Genomic DNA, 20,312 nt, shown 5'->3' on the forward strand with positions numbered 1-20,312 from the left:
TAATTAAAGTTGCAACCGATTTTCATGAAATGCAGACAAGCATACGAAACGAGCTTGAGTGTCTATCAAGCAATCACAATACCAATAGTGATAAAACGAACAAACAAATAATATTAAGTGAAATTATTGGAAGATAGACACCATAAAAATATTCTTATAATATTAAAACAACAACCTTATTGACTAAGAGCTATTTAATACTCCTTATTAAATCAAGGCCTACAGCCTTATTATTCTAAAAATACACAAATGACACAAAAACATAAAAAACAAACCCAAATTTTAAACAATATAAACTTTTTAATATCAATCTCTAAAAAATTAAAAAATAAACTTGCTTTAGTAGCAATTATAACATAAAATTATTTAAAAGATTTCAACTATATATATAGTTGCAAATAGATGCAACGGAATATAAATTCAATGAAAGGTAAGGTTAGATTAGACTAATGTTAGAAAATAAACATTCTACGTGTTCGTCAATTGTTATAATAAATTATTCGTTACATATAATATACATATATATATCTTACATACTTTAAAAAGGCCATTGCATCTTGGACACCTCAAAAAATTTAAAAAGGAATGTTCGTAACTCGATATTAATATTAATGTTTAAATCTTATCCATTACATTATAGCTCTGTTGTCAGACTTAGCGAGGGCTGACAGCATTGCATTGTCCAACTTTAATTATATTATCACCGTCGCAGCTATTTAAAATATCTAATAATTGCATCAAGGTGTTATAATATGGTTATATCAAAAATTTTATAATAATGAGTTATCCAAACTTGTCTGGAGTTATGTACTCCAGACAAATTTTGGTTGCTTTAGCATTATTAAGCTTCATTCAAGTGACAGTATACAAATAAATAGGTGAAAATGTGTCTATAATAATTTATAAACTGTTACAAGTAACAGCTTATTGACAGGTTGTATTATCAACCCACCCCAAAAAAGGAGAAAATTCTCTATTCGGATGTCTGTCAGGTAACTCCTCAAATTTTATAGGTAAAACAAAAAATATTAACTTGGTTTAAAGTTGTACCTGAGTACATACCAAGAATATGCAAAATGTTTACAAAGAGACATTTTGCTTATTGCAAGGCTGCTTGACATTCGGGAAACTTCAGAATTATCATTGTATTGACAGTGATGTAAGCTATATATAACTTTATACCATGTTTATTTGTAAGGCCGGAAAAGTTTAACTTCTTAAAGGTAAATATTTTACCCGTATGGGTGATATAATTAATATATTATATGTATTAAAACCAAAAAAGAGACAAAACTCTAACTCATACTTAATACTGAGACTTAGATTACAGTCCGCAGGTAAGGCTTGCATGAAATTGGGGATGTTACTTGTAGATTAAGAAAAATAAATGCTCATACGGTTCAAACGAAGAAAAAATATCTTATTGTGTTATTTCAAGACACTTATATTGAATTCGATATAGTATTGGCACCAATTCACTAATAACCCTTACACAACACATCTGCCAAATATAAGAAAGATTTAATGGAGTGACTTGCAAAAATCTTCAAAATCCGATAGAGAACATTAATTGCGCGAACACGTCTATTATTCTTCGCTACGAAATTATCGTCGTTTTATGACAAAACAAACTAATAAACACACATTCATCGAGAGTGGAAATTTTATTTCAATAAGTTCAAATACACAAAATAACATAAAAAACAGATTTTATTGTAAAAAGCAACTTTTATAAATATATTTAAAATATTAATATTTAAACTTTTATTTTATTTAAATGTTTTTTTTTATGGAATAGGAGGACAAACGAGCGTACGGGTCACCTGTTGTTAAGTGATCACCGCCACCCACAATCTCTTTCAACACCAGAGGAATCACAGGAGCGTTACCGGCCTTTAAGGAAGGTTTACGCGCTTTTTTTGAAGGTTCCCATGTCGTATCGTCCCGGAAACACCGCACAAGGAAGTTCATTCCACAGCTTTGTAGTACGTGGAAGAAAGCTCCTTGAAAAGCGCACTGTGGAGGACCGCCACACATCCAGATGGTGAGGATGATACCCTAACTTGTAGCGTGTCGTGCGAAGGTGGAATGTTGTCTCAAAACTATTCAATAATGAATATTTTAGATTTAATTTCAATTTGATATAAAATGAGAATTAGATCTTCTTTTATTTAATCGTATACAAGTTTATAATGATGCTGATTCCTTTAACTGTATCCATAAATATTTTCGTTACACTTTATTTCGTGAATTCACATGAAATCAAAAGGGTATTACACCTAGATCCTGTTTGTGTAAACCCTTCTGTCACACGTGGGATCGTAATAGTTATTTACATTATATTTATATGCAACTGTTTTGTAATAAGAGGAATTAAAACACGAATGTGGGTGTGATGATGTGGTGCCGCTAGTGATAATCGTATCACATGAGTGTTTTAATACCAAATTATCAACAGTTGCATACAAGACTTTATCTACACCCATAATATAAATCTATATATAACCACTATAAATGATTCTGAAACAGTTAGATTACTGCTAACATTAAAAAAGCCAGTCCTAGTAACCATAATATCATCCAAACGAGTGTTATTAGGAAAACGGATGATAATTTAATGTTGTACTGAATTTCATCACAACACTCGTTTGGAAAATGTAATGGTTATTAAGTACATTGGGTGTTTTAATTTTAGCAATAAGCTGTTTTAGAATCTTTAATAGAGGATTTTAAGCATCGGTGTAGATAAAATTATTAAACATCAGCCTTTTCCATTTATATCTGATTCAGTTCTAATAAGATATATTATGTAATTGTATTCTATATAGTTTTGTAATGCTGCCAGTATTCTTGGTACGCTTCCACGTAATGATAGTTTTAATTTTATGTAATCGTAGAATTGTAAATATAGTTATAAGATTTGTTTTGTTTTAATAATAAATTCAAGTTAGTTTTGTAATATATTAAATATTTGTCTGAAGGCCGACTTTTCTCTCTTCAACACATTATCTGTCCCTTTCTCTATTTTTTCTTATTCGCCTTATTATTTTATTTAGTACTAGCTGACACCCGCGACTTCGTCCGCGTAGATAAAGGGTTTTTAAAAATAATGAGCTAGTTTGGTATTGAAGATTATCACATATTTACCTATCCCAGTTCCGGTTCCCGTTTTCGCTCCCGTTCCCAACCGTTGAGGAAGATTGCTATGGCGAACCAAACGTTATGCGAGCCAATAGTTGTGGCTCATCGAAATGAATTTCAGTTTTTCACAAATCCCGCGGGAACCATGTATTTTTCCGGGATAAGATATTTATTTATAGCTTTATTCTATCGATGTACCAAAATTCATCAAAATCGGTTTAGTAGCTCCGGCGTCAAAGTGTAACAAACAAACTTACATACACATTTATAATACTCATAGGGATTTAATGACGTAGAACGGCTTGAACAATAAAAACCAATTATATCCATAAAGCTATTAATAATTAATCCACGTATTTTCGAACAAACCTACTCACAGATATAACAACGGCGGTGTATGAAATATGTACACTAAACTAAACATAGTTTATATGACAGTACCCTCTAAATTATAGCTATTATCGTGCTGAGTATGGCAGATTAATGCTGTACCAACTAACTAAGACGATATCTGTTTGAATTGTCATCGGACAACATTGAGACCTATTTATGTGAAGTTGTTCAAAATGATATTCATCGCTTTCATAATCGAAAACACGAGAGTCGTTTTTGTGCTAAAACTGTGGACCGTGGCTGAAAAGAAAGAACAGTATTGCACGGCACAGAAGGACACTACACGTTTTTAGGGAACAGTATTGCACCAACATACTTCAGTCTTCTGTCTTAATCATGGGCGGAGGATCTTTACTATGGCGGAAGTTTCTTTTTAATCTTATACACATCTGACGGTTATGGGGTTTCTTTCTTAAAGGTCGGTGTACACTTAACATTACTGATACACTAACGATTAGGTTAATTTCACGATTAAACACTGGGGTTACAATATTAACAGAATACGGTGGTCTGAGGTATTTTTGTAAATACCCACTACGAAAGTAATCACGACATTACAAACCACTACGAAGCACGCAGGTCTGGCTACATAACTCTGGTCTGGCGCATCCCAGTATCAGCTCTATCCATTTGACCGCGAGGCAACGTAGAGCATCTCGAATTGTCGGGGACTCAGTGCTCTGTGAACGGCTGGATCACTTGGCGTTGCGTAGAGACATTGCTTCATTGTGTGTCTTCTTCTGCATTTATCACGGGGAGGGTTCCGAAGAGCTGTTTCACCTGATTCCTGCCGCCAAATTCCACCTTCGCACGACACGCCACAAGTAACGATATCATCCCCATCATCTGAATATGTGGCGGTCCTCCACAGTGTGGTTTTCAAGGCGTTTTCCTCCACGTACTACAAAACTGTGGAATGTACTTCCTTGTGCAGTCATTCCGGGACAATACGACATGGATACCTTAAAAAAAGCGCGTACACCCTCCTTAAAGGCCGACAACGCTCCTGTAATTCCTCTGGTGTTGCAAGAGAATGTGGGCGGCGGTGATCACTTGACACCAGATGACCCGTACGGTCGTTTGTCCTCCATTTCCATAAAAAAAATTATAAAGCTGACGCAGACGTATCAATTATAGGAATAGGTACCTACGTTAAATCGTTGGCTATCCAGATACTCGTCAACACAAATATAGTTAAAGGATTGAAAAGAACTAAACCTTTAGAGACGGTGAAGTCGAATGAAAATAACATTATACTAAGTATACCTACAGTGTAAAACACAACCACAGTATCTATCTGTGTGTTCTTTCCCTTATAGAGATCTTATTCAAATAAAACTTATAGATGCAGTTTATGCATATCATATATCTTTAAACGAGAAATTATTGTATACATATATTATATGTATAATCTGAATCTCGGAAACGGCTCCAAAGTTTTTAATGATATTTAGTATACAGGTAGTTTCGGTGGCTAGAAATCGATCTCGCTAGGTTTCAATTTTAAAAAATGTAGTTTTAACAGTACAACACTATAATAGCTCAGATAGCATTGGGTGATCCGGAAAGCAGAAGACCGGGCTCGAATCCAGATGTCCTATTAGTTTTTTTTTTTTTGTTCAAGTTTTGTACATTCTTAAAAATCCGAGCAAGGCTCGGTCGGCCGGATATTGCTTATTTATAAGCCAAATTAATATAATTGCATATATTAGTTTATTTTCTGGAAGGTGTTTATTAAAGGAAGACAATAATTTCCATGAATCAAATTTAATGATTTTGATATTCGGTATTTGATATTTGTTCTTTATTTGGTTTAGTTCTGAATACGTGATCAGACTTGTCAATTACTTACAATAGCAATATTTGTCTTGTGAAAGTTTATTTATACAACAAACATGTTTGGGGAATAATAATTAACCTAGGAACCATTTATTACTTGCTGCAACCCCTGACACACATGGGCGGACACTTTTACCATTGTATGAATAGGCTGGTGAAGAAAAACCACAATGATTTTATAATATTTAAGATACGAAGTATTATAATATTTATTATTCAAACAAAACAAATCTTATAACTATATTTACAATACTACGACTACATAAAATTAAAACTATCATTACGTGGAAGCGTACCAAGAATACTGGCAGCATTACCGCGTTGGATAGCAAGGCTGATCCGTTGACCGAAATAGCTGCCAGCGCTTGGGTTTCCAGTAGCCTTATTGAGGCGCGAAGATAGTATTTTGAACATTCTTCGCGCCTCTGGGCCCCACGGGCCAAGTGTCTCGACATCAAACGGCACAAAGATGTATAACTCATTGAGACCAACATGTTTGCGACGCATGCTGTCTTCGGCAGTGGAAGCAGCAGCTCCAGCTTCAACTGACGTAACTTGGACATGAGAAGAAGCCAGAGTGTCGACGCAAGTAGCGTCCCACACTAGCGCCCTTCCCCGTGCCCAAGCCACCAGCGTCAGGACGCTTGCCATCGCGGCGGGTAATACCATTTGGCTCTAAAACAGCTGGTATATTAAGAGCGGAAATGCCCTGCGGATGACTTCATTAATGCTGGCGTGACGACTGATAAGTATTATAATATATTATACTAACAAAATATTTTTTTTAAATACATTTTGTCGATAGCGTGTTAAATAAAAGGATCAATGAACTATTTAAGTTTATCGTAAAAGAAATAAACAAGACCATGCCTTGAATCAATGAAATACACTTATTCGGTCCTTCGGTCTGTCTATTATATTTCCAAGTCTGAACTCCCAATACTTATACGGTCTGGGATAAATATGCTAAACTTGTCCAATACATTATAGTCCTTAAGTGATTACTTAACGTATAATAACTTTAAGAGCATATTCTTGTGAGCGTCGAATACAGACACGCGGAATATAAGTTTATCATTTTTATTTAACTCACCGAAAGCGCAATTTATTTAAGGGCAGTGTTTTACTAAAACTATTTTTCAATGCGATATTTCCAGTTTTTATGTTTATGTATGGGAAGCTCTTTATGAAGCAAAGTTTGATATAGTTTTTTGTCATGTAATTTCTTGAACTGGATAAATCCGCTGCTTAATTTGTAAATTGCTTCATTGTTTGTTTTTTGTGTCTTATTTAACACAGATTTTGATTTTCATGTAATTGATAATTAATTTATATTTCTATATTGATATGATTTCATGCACCTGGATAAGTTTCTTGCCCCATTTCTTCTCTCTCAGAGCACCATTTGTTTCCGAAGCGATGGTCATGTTAGTAATTACAGCGAAGGAATCAATTTTGAGAAACTGAATGCCTTTTTTATGCATTTTATCCAGCAAGTGTTAATTTTTATTTATTCTTATAAGCACCTTAACGAATCAATGGTACTGATTAAAATGTAATCTAATTCTATCAAATTGGAGGTTGTTTAAATCAAACATATGAAAGAAATACATTATTTTTTGAGCACTCACCCGATTCGAAAGGAAACTTAAAACATCAAGGGCGACCTATTGGAAGGAATTATTATTCAAGGCCAATACAAAAGTCTCAGATGCTATCAAAAACAATATTTTTTTTTTACTTTCCGCTGCACGGCACATTTTTTATGATATTCGTTTATTACTACAGCAAAGTATATTTTGAAAATAGGCTAAAATATGCTATTACCATATTCAGGGGTAAAATGAGATGTTCGTCCTGTACCCGCCTACCTATTACCTTACCGCTACTGGCTAAGTAAAAACAAAACATCACAGATACATGCAGTCCTAGAAGGAACAATTTTACATTTTACAACATAAAATGTAAAATTGTTATTAAAGTAATTTAATAATAATTTTGCACAATTTTTTTTTTATTATTTCATTCTTAAACCCTTTCGACTTGAAATAACTAACAAATTAACTAACAGAGGGATAAATAAATCATCGTAACACAGAAGTCACAAGAGAAATATGAAGTCACATGTATAACTTGAAGATTTTCAATCCGCAGTTTACGCGAAAACAATTTTTTATTCAAATTCAAATATTTTTTTATTCAAAATAGGGTATAATATCACTTATAAAAAGTAAATTGAGATGGTTCTTAAAGATGGATGAACGCCACACATCACGATTGAGTTCTTGGTGGGTTCTACGATTCTTGAGCTCGGTAGAAAGGTATCTGGTAAAATTCTTCGGTAAAATCATATCCTTTATGCAATGCAACGGTATAGAACCCTAAAAAATCAAGCAGCCATGGCACATTACACGACGTTAAGTGATTCGAACTGATTCTGTGCACCCGTCTGGAGGAGGCGTTAAGTAGGTAGGGTAGTAAAGTAGCCAGTAAAGTGTAATATTTCACTGTAAGACGCGGGTGTCTATTAACTGGATTGCGACTGTGGCCTGTCTTACATTGGGCAAACCTTACGCAATATCTCAAGCCGACTTAGATACTGATAACACATTGCGGATATCAAACACAAACGTCACTCTAAGTCAGCTCTATGTGAACCAAAGTTTTGGTTAAGGAGAATAGATTTCTCTCAAGTTTGGTACGTGAAGTCATTGAAATTAAAAAACACCGAAATTTCAATAGAGAAGACGGTCTTAAATTATCTAACACCTGGGATCCCATAATCTCTAAATTGAAACCCACAACTACATTTTGAAAAATAGGAGGATATTGTTAGTAAATTTTGCCAAAAACCATCTGTCTATAGCGAATACCACCTCCGAGGCAATAAATGGCGCTAAGCTTCATAATGACAACTATGACAAATATCTTTGACTCATTTCATATGCAGTCCACCTGAAAACGAGATCTGGAAAGGTCTTGAAACGTCGAATTAACTAAAATAAAAATGTAACTTTTAAGCAAAAATGTAACGTAAAAACACTGCAATTACATATAATTAATTCACAATTAATTAATTACAATTATTTGATCGTTTTAATCCCTTAAAAGTGTTTTATTTAAATGGTACGGTAGGCTTAAAAAGCATGGGTGTAATAGGTAGAACCATGTACTCTCGCCAAGGAGCCCTCCGTTTCCACGTGTTTTCAGTTTTTCAATTTATTTATTTATTTATTATAAGTTCAGCAACGATCTTGAGATTCATCTGGTGTGTGGTTGCTTTGATAGGATACCAACAAATGATCCGTATATATGCCTGATTGTTTTTTTTGGGAGGAGGAAAATACATTTACGTATTGAAGACCCCGAAACGGGGCCCATGTGTTGGATTATGCTGTTAGCCTAATAGCGATTATGCTCCTCTATGCTGTTAGCCCTAAAGGCTTTTACACCAACATAGGACGTGGACCGTGGAGTCCACAGATACTACGTAACAACAGTCGCGGGGCGTCTCTTAGAGAGACTCGACTATCGGACCGGCTGTGTGCTTGTGGGAAGAAATGCCAGATTGTCCAACTCTCCCATAAAATAAAAGTATAATCGACCCTCTCCCAAAGATGACCTGAAATTGAGAGAATATCTTTAAAGAGTGGTCATGATGAAAAGCAGAAATACAAAGAACTTCCTTATAACATTAGTAAGTGAAGTGTTGCTTTTGAAGAATTGGAATTTAATAAAATTATTGAAGTAAAATTTCTTAAGAATGGTTGTAATTTGAAACTTGATGAAACGAAAAGGGCGAGATGATAGAGACACAAACAGGTAACTGTGTTGGATTCAGCCGGTGAGAGAATGAGATAGACACATATTCATAAGATTTAACATTTTTCTCCCAGAAAATGAAATAGGAAGCATTAACATGAAGGCGATCATAGTTGAGGAAGAGATTATTATGTATGACATAATATATTCATCGACGTCATGCGCACGACGTATTATTAAATAGACACCAGGAGAACATAAATATGATAGCGGTGATAGTGATGTGCTCCATAGCGGTTGGAATCATGTGTCATCCTATTATAGCAACATGTACCAGGACCTCATATGCAGTTTAGAGGTTCATGCACAATGCACATCGTAAAATTAATATACAAGTGCTGACTCCTTGTTGTTATTATTCGTTGGTGTTCGTGGTTCTCTTTGTTCTCTGCTTCGTACCCCCTCCACTCGTGCTTACAAAGGCAAACTCCCACAGTTTGCTTGGGCCACAGAGTTGTACGTGTGTGTGCGCGCATGCGTCGTACAAAGCTTGAGAAAAGCCATCACAACAACCGTGGCGTCTTATAGACGTGTACATATTATACGTTTGTAGACATTTTTCATCATTTTTATACTAAAATTCTTCATCATTTTTGGTTTCACTATTACTACGTATGAACTGCACACATATTTTTTTTATTTTTTGGCAAAGGAGAATCTTATCCAGATTATTACATCGGTGTTTATGTCGACATGAGGAACGTAAATATAATGGCTTGGTATAAAATATGTAATATCCATATTGGTGGGTCGGCGGACCTCTTGGCATATTGAGTAGCGTTCTACTTTCATGTGATGTCTATGTACTCTTCTGTTTAAATGTCCAGGATTTTTTATGTAATGAGTTTGGGCTGTGGGTTGGAATAACAATTCTATGGACGACTTATTGTATTTACAATGGCCTACGGTGCCCTACAATTACATACTTCATTAACTCGTTGTCACGACCTAACTGGATTTTTCTACTTGCATTAACCCTTTCATACCACCTTTCTGTCCTATATTAGTTAATTTAAATGAATATATTATTATTTGCTAATCTGAAAGTGACATCCCTAAATTCAGGAATTCATTAAATTAATGGGGACACAACCTAAGAGTAACCATACCGTCGCTCGAACAGTTGGCTCAGCTGGAAGAGCGCTCGGACGAAACCCAAGAGGTCGCGGATTCGAGTCCCGCATCGTTCATAAATTTATTTACAAATAAAATCTAATTAATTCCAGAAGTGAGGGATTTCATTTAAAAATAAGAAATTGCTTAGATTTGAAAAAGCGACATCTCAAATCAATTTCCTTATATGCAATTATTGGGGTTGGTCAACTGTAAAGTAGATCATGTATCAGGAGCCACAAGGTTGAAGGAGACGAACGTTCAAGTCTCGCATCGTTCAAAAATTTTGGTTGAAAATTCAATTTTATATTATTACTAGCTGACCCGACAGACGTTGATCTGTTCATAATAAAAAAAAACTCTTGCGGATGGAATTTTGGAAAATCCCGTCTTAGCTGACCTCTACTCGGTGAAAAGAATATTCCTACCAAATTTCAAGTCTTTAGCTCTAGTGGTTCCAGAGATATCGTGATGAGTGACTATATACGTGGAAATCTCTTACATATATATTGAACTTTGGAAATGGATTGTCTTGATTCATACCACTAACTTTCAAGGATTGGCCTTTAGATTTGAATGGTCAGGGCGAATGCGAGACGGATCGGAAAGGAAAGATTTGCGGGCTAACTCGACATGCAAAATGTTCATGAAGTAGTTGCTGCAGATCTTGAAGAATTGCTATTATCATTGCTGTATTGATCTCTTGACATCGATCAAGTTATTCCTCCATGTTGCCCATGAAGTATAATTGTGAAAATTTAAGCTGTGCATCTTCGAGAGGTTGCAGTGATCCAATACGATGGTGAATCTGTCCTTATATCTACAATATCAAAATTAATACTTTAAGCCAACCTCGGTCACCCAACTATTGACTATAAAATATTGTTATAAAGCACGTTGATACCCTTCATACACAATCTTGTTACCGGAAATTCATATAGTTTTATATAATGTTGTGAAAGTTTCAAGTGTTCCGTACAGTCATACACTGGTACACACAAACAAACAGTTGTTGAAGCATGACGCCGGCAGGAAGCTCCCGAGCTCTTATGTTCATAGCACAACCTACTGTTTCCATGGAGCGCTATACTAGGGTAAATTTGGATATGGCATATCTATTACTATGTCTTGAAAATTATTTTTTAATTACATTTGTACCAAAGGGCCAAAAAGTATTAGTGTTAATGATAAAGTCAAAAATACTTTATTGACATAAAATCAAAAGATTCCTGGTCAACGTCAATCAAAAATGCATGCTAATTTCACAGAGTTTACTTATACATATTTTTAAAATAAAGCGATCGGCGCCGTAGCTAGTGAAATTACTGGGCAAATGAGACTTAACATTTTGTCCTGTCTCAAGGTGACGAGGCAGCTCTGGTAGTGCCACTCAGATTTTTTTTGGGTTATTCAATAATCTTGTGTGGCAATTTATGTAATGGGCAGTGCGTATCAATTACCATCAGCTAAACGTACTGCTCGTCTCTTCCCTTATTTTCATTAAATCTTATTTCATATAAATTGCCAAGACTGGACTGCATTATCTGTGTATTTCTCAAGTCCTATTTAACATATTTAACGTATCATTAATATTTACATTATTATTGTTTTACAAACACTAATAATCTATATATATGGCTGTTTATGACGAATTTCTTACCGATTAAATTATACATTGAATTCTGTTGAAACATAGCTCCAATAGATCTGTCTGTGTGCAAACTGTGGGTTTTATACGTCCGCCTCCCTATTTCATAAAAATATTTTATGGATTATTTACATATATGAACTATGTTTATTATAACATATGTTGTCGTTCTAGTGAAATATAAATTGGGTGAGTAGGATTTTATTGATACATTTTTTTTTATTTGTGACGTCTCCTTTATTACCACATCCATGTAACTTCCGCGATATGTAGACAAAAATGTTCCGTAACCCGAGACGAGCGCGCGGGTATTATGTAGATTTGTCGTATTTATTGGTAAACTTGAGCAGATAGGAGGCGACGCTGCGAAGCTGATTCCGTTTGCGATATCATTGCGATTTATATGCGATGCACGATGACGTCACATATTTTGCGTACTATAATATATATTGTGTTCTATATGTATGGATATCAAATGTTGTACAAAAGAGGCAAAAAGAGTTCATCTGATGGTAAGCGAAGTCTAGAGTTTATGATTGTTTTCACCACCTATCTTGCTTCAGCAATAGCAAGAAATGCGATTGAAAAATTGAAGAAAATATGGAAGAACAGAAACATAACAAAAGCTACGAAAATCCGGCTCATCCAAACATTTATACATACACCATATTTTTGTATGCTGTAATGTGAGACGCGGACTTTGTGATAAGTCGAGAAAAAGAAAATTGATGCTCTGGAGATGTGGTGCTGGAGGAGAATGCTGGGAGTTTCATGGACCGAGTTTCGCACCAAGGTCCTCATTCTTCAAGAACTTGGCATAAAACAACGCCTTGCAGTGTTGGTACAGAGTCGCATACTTAAGTTCATCGGACACGTCTCCCGCCGCGAGAGTGAAGCCATCGAGTGCCTTAACAGGGCAAAATGGAGGGCACCAGAGGGCCCATGCGATGGACCGACCAAATTAAGTCTGCTATGGGCGTTCCATTGAACGACTGTACCAGGCTGTCGGCCAGCAGGGAAAAGTGGCGAATGTTCGTGGGGTGAATCAGATAACCCCAACAGATGTCACTTCGTGATGACCACGACCGCTCTGCCAAGAGTGTCATGAAGAAGAAGCATCTCTTTTATACATTATATTATATACTTCTACAGAAAGCGAGGTATCTTCATCACTTGCTTGTTCACTTCCTCTGAAATAAAATAAAAATGACCACGTGTTAAGAAGTTAACAATCTCGCAGGTTTTAATAGAATTTTGTAAATTACCACAGCGAAAAGATTGTATCGTTATATTTCATTATATTTGCGTTTTAGCTTCTCTGATTATTAATGGCATAAGGAACAAGAATAACAAGTAAATTGAGCAGAACAGTAGGTAGAGAAACTCGGTTAAATGATAATGAATTAATGGTTGACGATAAGATTCGCGGAATATGCAAGTCGCGAGCGCGGTTTGTGGTACGTGATAAAGATACCGCGCTTACCGGCAAGAGCTGCCACTTATGACCTTACCGAATTAAGCTGTAACTTTGGAAAAAAAAATGTTAAATTAAAATATTTAAACCACATTTATATTGATCACATGATGACGTGAAAAAACCTTCTCAATTAATATCAGTGTTAACGGTACAAAAGTATATGTCATATCTTTGATATATACTTAACTTACTGACATATACTTTTGTACCGTTTGTAGAAGACAATATAATTTTGCAAACTAAATGATAATAAAAAATATATTAGATAAATATTGGAAATTGTATAATTGCGATACGTTACTGTGATGTTATTTACATTACTAGAGTTGCGTAGCAACGCTGCAATGTAAATGACGAGAGTGTCAAACTTCAAGACATTGTTAATTTCAACGGCTCCGTCAGCAATACTCGTAGCACAGCGGAAAAATGTTTACTTTAGACGCTGTAGACCCGGGTTCGATACACCTACCAGTGTATGGAGATTTTTGGGTTTTGTTAAGTTAATGGAAATTTCTAGTAAGTTCAGGATCAAATCGAACAGAAAAAAAGGGATGGAAAATGTGTAAGCAGGATAAAAATAGTTAAAAGAATTTTCTAGTACAAATTTAAATTTAAAGATGGAATGGGAGAATCATTTTATTAAAAATAGAACAGATCCGGGGGTATATAAGCCGTACTAAGCGTGACCTACGGCAGTTCTAGTTCTGACTCGAAAGTGTAAAGAAGAAGTAGTGAAAAGTGGAAGTGTTCCAAGAAGAAGAAGATAGAAGAGACTTAGTGTTCGGTGCGGTGTGACGCGTTGATGGTACTGCCGCCCACAAGAGGAACAGCGGCAGACCGGCGAAGTGAAAATCATTAAAAAGTGAACGCAAATCAAAGACTCGTTCCTATAAGCGGAGTATTATTTCCAATCCCTGACCCACCCCCGTGTCACTATTCTCTATTTATTCTTATTATTAGTTATTATCATTTTAAATAATACTTTCGAAGCTATCAAAGGTAAAAATCGTAAAATTGTAAATTCAAGCAAGACTTTCAACTTTGCAGGCTTCGTCTTGAGTGTTGATTGCTTCTCTCACGGCTAGCTAGCTATAAGTAGCCTTAGCTAGCACCAACAGCGTCAAGGTGACGAGCGCAGTTCTAGTGCCACTAGGAATTTTTGTGTTTTTCAATAATCATCATCACGGCGTATCAAATACCATCAGCTGAACGTCCTGCTCGTCTCATTCCTTATTTTCATGAAAAAAAATAAATATATTATATTCCTCTACAAAAGAGTAAATCGCTAGCAACCCTAATGAAAATAATTAAACATTTAAGTAGTCTTAAACATCTATGTTGCCGCAAGTAATGACTGGCAACACCTTCTGAATACAAGAATACCAACTGTCTTATATTTTGTGGAGATAAGAGACGATGGCTTTTTATTTACAATCAAGCTATTGGATAAGGAAACCAAGACACAGCTACATAGCTTCATAGGGTTAATTATGCGGTGTACGTATTGTTATGAATATTGAACTAGTGGGAGGCTCCTTTGCACCGGATGCCGGCTAGATTATGGCTACCTCAAGGGCGCCTATTTCTGCCGTGAAGCAATCATGTGTAAGAATTGCTGTTTCCGTCAGAAGGGCGCCGTAGCTAGTGAAATTACTGGGCAAATCAGACTTGACATCTTATGTCTCAAGGTTACGAGCGCAGTTGTAGTGCCGCCTAGAATTTTTGGGTTTTTGGAAAAAAATGAAGCCCGCTGAGTTTGTTGCGGCCGTTCTTCTCAGGTCTGAGGCATACTTTTTGGAATGGGTGGTGGTTCTTGACTTTCAAGAAGTGACATCACATCTTATTTTGAACAAAAATATTTGAAATTGTTACTAACAAAGTATTAGAAGACTTTGAATGTATACATCAAATATATTTTGTAGAACTCCGCTTCCAATGATTAAATTATTATTAACACCTTCCTTAAAGGCCGGCAACGCTCTTGTGATTCCTCTGGTGTTGCAAGAGAATGTGGGCGGCGGTGATCACTTAACACCAGGTGATCCGTACGCTCGTTTGTCCTCCTATTCCATAAAAAAAAATTCGTTACCATCCCATTCTGAATGCGAATGAATAAGTATAATTAAAATAACTTTATTTTTTCAAATGATTGTTACACTATTTTAACAGCAATTCAAATTAATTCAAAGTAAGTAAAATACGGATTACTAAAATATATTATCATACTAAAAACAAAATCACATCTGACTAAACAAAATTATTATATGAAGCTAATCATTATGCCGCAAAATTCACGCTGATTTTAAACGAGTACAAACAACGAACCGCCGACCCTTCCGTTAGTCCTCATAATCCATAAAAAGCTAGCGAAGTTTCATTTATTTAAGGGTGATATCGACAACAGAATCTCGTTTATAGTTAGGAAACAATCCCCCCGAGAGCGTTATAAGTGGCCAATGATTATTTTGTTCTGAGGTACCAATTCTAAGCTTGTCGGATATAATGTCTAAAAGTTATAAGATTTATAGAAACTCATATTGGTGTATACGTTGTGACAATCAAGTACCTACATGTTAAGAAAATACATTCCTATTTCCTTAGTTACCTTGAATGTGATTTATTTTATTATTTTATTCATTTATGAATGTGTTGTCAATGTCAGCGACTTGTGTCTAATCTGTGTTTTAAACTTGACAAGATTGGGAGGTTATAGGTAAAATACATTATGTGAAAAGATTGGAATTGAAAGTTGAAACAATCAAAATTAATTAATAAGGAGTTGGCTTATTTAAAGAATAAACTTTAATGTCGCTTCTTTTATTATTATACGTTTCGTTGTGATATTGTGATGTTATAAATTAAGTGTATTAAAAAGTATAAAGTAACAAAATGAATCTTTTATTCTTTCAGAGCAACACATAATCGTTTTATTAATAGACTGATCCTAAAACTATCGTATATACATTTAAATTATTAATACTTTCGTGAGTCATTGTTAGGTTATTTATTAAAACGGCTTTACTCACGACTTATTGGTATGGATACCGACTAGTTTCGGACCATTAGGAGATCCTTCATCAGGGTGAGTGTAGTGGGTTCGCGATATAGTCTTTTACTGCGAAGCTTTTGGCAGGGAAGGGGGGTGAGGGATGCGCCGGTGATGATGACGAGCACGGTATCACTGAAACTATTTCACTATTGGTGGTCTGAATGGTCCGAAACTATTCGGTACCCACACCGATAAATCGTGAGTAAAGCCGTATTAATAAATAACTAAACAAGTGCATATCTATATTTCTTAAATACTATTACATATTTAAAATAATTATTGAAAAGGTTCTTTTATATAGAATTGATTGTATATAAAGGGAATGTGAAAAATCTAAACTACAATTTGTATCTAGCGTAGCATGTGATAAAGCGACATAATATCGTAGATGTTTAGAATAGCGCTGCGCCCCGCCTCAATCTCTCCCCTCTTAAGATGCTCATAAACATGTTTTTCTCGCAATAAAAATGATAAATCACCGTTTTTTATACGGTCAATCAGTAGATATGGTGCTTTCTCATTGACGAATAGAAACTATGGCGTCTATATCTCAACTGGGAATTGTAAGTATGATTTTATTTTGATTAATGATATCGCTAACATCAAATTTATTGCTGAAGTCTGAAGTTATGTTCATCTACTTCCTAGCTACCTACTGACAGGTTGTCAACATTACTGGTTCGTTTCCGGGTTTATGGTTTTCAATTGTACTCTGAAGTATACATTAAATGAACACACGGATAGAGTTATCTAACCTTATAAAAATAATTCTAAAATTTAAAATCATGTTAATACTTGAAATTTTCAAACAATATATATAGGAAACAATATTTTAATTACCCTTAGGTCGTGAACGAATCAAATCAAAAATATTTTATTTCGTAGGTAAATTGCATTACACTTGAAATATGTAATTTTTTCATACAGCTCGATCGGAAGGCAGATTTCCTTAGAGAAGAACGAGCAAGAAAACTCTAAGGTTGCTCTTTTCAAAACAGAATGGTATTACAAGTTCTTATTATCAATTAAGAGGTCGCATAAGACGGCACGAAGTAGGTGTCAGTGGCTACGCTAGAGCACGGCTACTAGATTTCTTACAGTTTGTTCCGAAATGATATTACAAAAAATTAATTTATTAAGGTGAATTATGAATAGTAATTTTTAATATTTATTTAATGATTACGGTTAAGTAGTAACTACTACCCGTGAGTTTATTTAATGTCGCCAATGTTACGCCACGCTGTATAATAGATATCAATAATGAAGCTTTTATGAGAACTTTTTATACATAATTTTTCAAAGGCATACCTTTAAAGAAATTCATAAGATCAGAACTCAAATTTTCAAATACACCAATGATATTTAAAAGTATAGATAGGTTAAGTAGACAACATTCGGTGTTTGAAAATGATACACTAACGCACACATGAATAATTTAACATTGCAATAGCACACTACATTACGATTACACTTCAAAGAAGGATAGTAAATGCAATTATCGCAAGCGAAAAAGAGATAACTCTTATTTGCTAATTGCTTCGTATTTGTATAGAGAAAATACAGTTAATTCATTAGATATGATTTTTTACCGTACACGGTGATTTATGCCTAAATTACGATTCATTCATGAGTTCATGTAGGAAAAGCTATAAAGTAGTAAAACTGCATTGAAATTAGGTAGATAATGTGTCATTGATTTTATAAAAAAATATTTAATATGGATTATAATATATAGCCACATTGATGATATCAATTATTTATACATAAAATAATAAAAAAAACATACAGACACCAAAACAAAACCGAAAGGTATCTACAGTAAGGGTCCCATTTTTAGAATTTTACTAACAACGGCTCCCAAAAAGTTTTGAGATTTCAATTATTATTTTTTGTATCTTATATTATTTATGAATGTCTTTTTGTTGAGGGTTTATTACAATAAGGTAATGGGAGAAGAAGAAAATGATCCATTGATTCTTCTGCAGTTAGCAAGGGATATACTGAAAAACTCCTACGTAAACAAATAGCACTCACTGTCTACATCCGCTACCTACCCTAAAACTTGTTTTAGTAGTTTGATAGTTCAGCTATATACGCACTCGTTTATTAAAAATTATTACATTCACTGCAACAATGACTTTTTTACATCATTTCCTAAAATATTCTACCTCGATCATCCCGCAACAGACAGCATCAATATTTTGTCATTTCTGTACGTTAATCTATGATCGGCTTGGCGGCGATCGGCGTTGTCATGGCAACATATTTATTTTGTTAGATAAATAATGAAATCAAATAAAATGTTATAATTCATGATTTCTTAACTGTGGTATGTAATTCTATGATTTTTTTACTTTCGTAATTAGTGCATCTTCCCATAACACAAGACGACATTTTAATGTTGTACCTATATCAAATTGTAAGCAATTCTGTCAACAACAAACGCGAGTGTACCGTTTTCGTATCGAGAGAGCGACTACGACAAAAGGAACCAATTAAGGCGAATGATTTTCGGCGCTCTAGTGACATATCTACCTCTTTTAATACTATAATATCATTGAAATACACACTTATTTATTCCTGTCGATCTAAGTGACAATTATGAATGTCAAAGTTTTACATTTTTTAACCATCTCTTGGGAAAAGTTAGGTTTTAATGAGATGAAGTGGCCAGAAACTCATTGCCACTATTTTAAATCAACATTTACAGTTTCATCAAAATCAATTTTTGTACAATCTATGCAAAGTGATGCAATAAAAATACTCTCACGTTTCAACCGACCGCACGAAAGAAGGAAAATCTCCAGAGTCACCCTAAGTCGACTCGTATTCTTACAAAACAAAAACTTACGCATGCTAATCAGGACACTAACGGGGCACTACAGATTAAAAAAACACTTCTCAATTTTAGGTCTCAGAAATTGCAGAGCGTGTAGATTCTGTAACAGAGCAGATGAAACCCCGTTACACATTCTCTCTGAATGTGGTCCTTTAATACGTAAACGTAGCATCTATTTGGGAAATCCAATTCCTCAACTACTTGAAATACGTCAGCTCATTGCAAAAGATGTAATAAGATTCATGAAAAGAATCAATCTTAGCTGTGATCACAATAGATCACATTGGTCGCAGTAAAACAGGGCTGCACTGAACTGTACCAAAGCCGCTTTACAATCCATAACCATAATATTTATTTGATCGTGAAGGTCATTAAATACCCACTAAATAGCTGCTTTTTTTATTTACACACTTTTACACATATATCTTGCCCCAAATTAGGCATATAGCCTGTGTTATGGGTTGCAAGACAACGATATATTTAATACAATATACCTACTTACATACATTAATACATATAAACATCCATGACTCGGAAACAAACATCAATATTCAACATATAAATGCTTGCACCTACCGGGATTCGAACCCTTATTGCTTAGAGTGTCTAAAGAAGTTATCACTTGGAAGTAATCTGGGGAATTATTGAGTATGATATATAGTACCTACATTCATCTCTTACATACTCATTTTTTATCCGTGAAGACTGTTAATTGTTTTTTTTTTACTATTAGACTTTTATTTAAGACTTCACAAGCGAAACTGAAGTGGCAGTAGTCAGGGCACATAGTTCGACGGACAGACTGCTGGTGGGGCAGAAAAGTCCTCGAATGGCGACCACGTACCGGAAGACGCAGTGTTGGTAGGCCCCCCACAAGATGGATTGACGATCTGGTCAAGATCGCCGGAATACGTTGTATGAGGGCAGCGCAAGACCGATCGTTGTGGAGATCTTTAGGAGGGGAGGCATTTGTCCAGCAGTGGACGTCTTC

The sequence above is a fragment of the Leptidea sinapis genome, chromosome 28 (assembly GCF_905404315.1).
Source record: "Leptidea sinapis chromosome 28, ilLepSina1.1, whole genome shotgun sequence".
Classification (NCBI taxonomy): Eukaryota; Metazoa; Arthropoda; class Insecta; order Lepidoptera; family Pieridae; genus Leptidea; species Leptidea sinapis.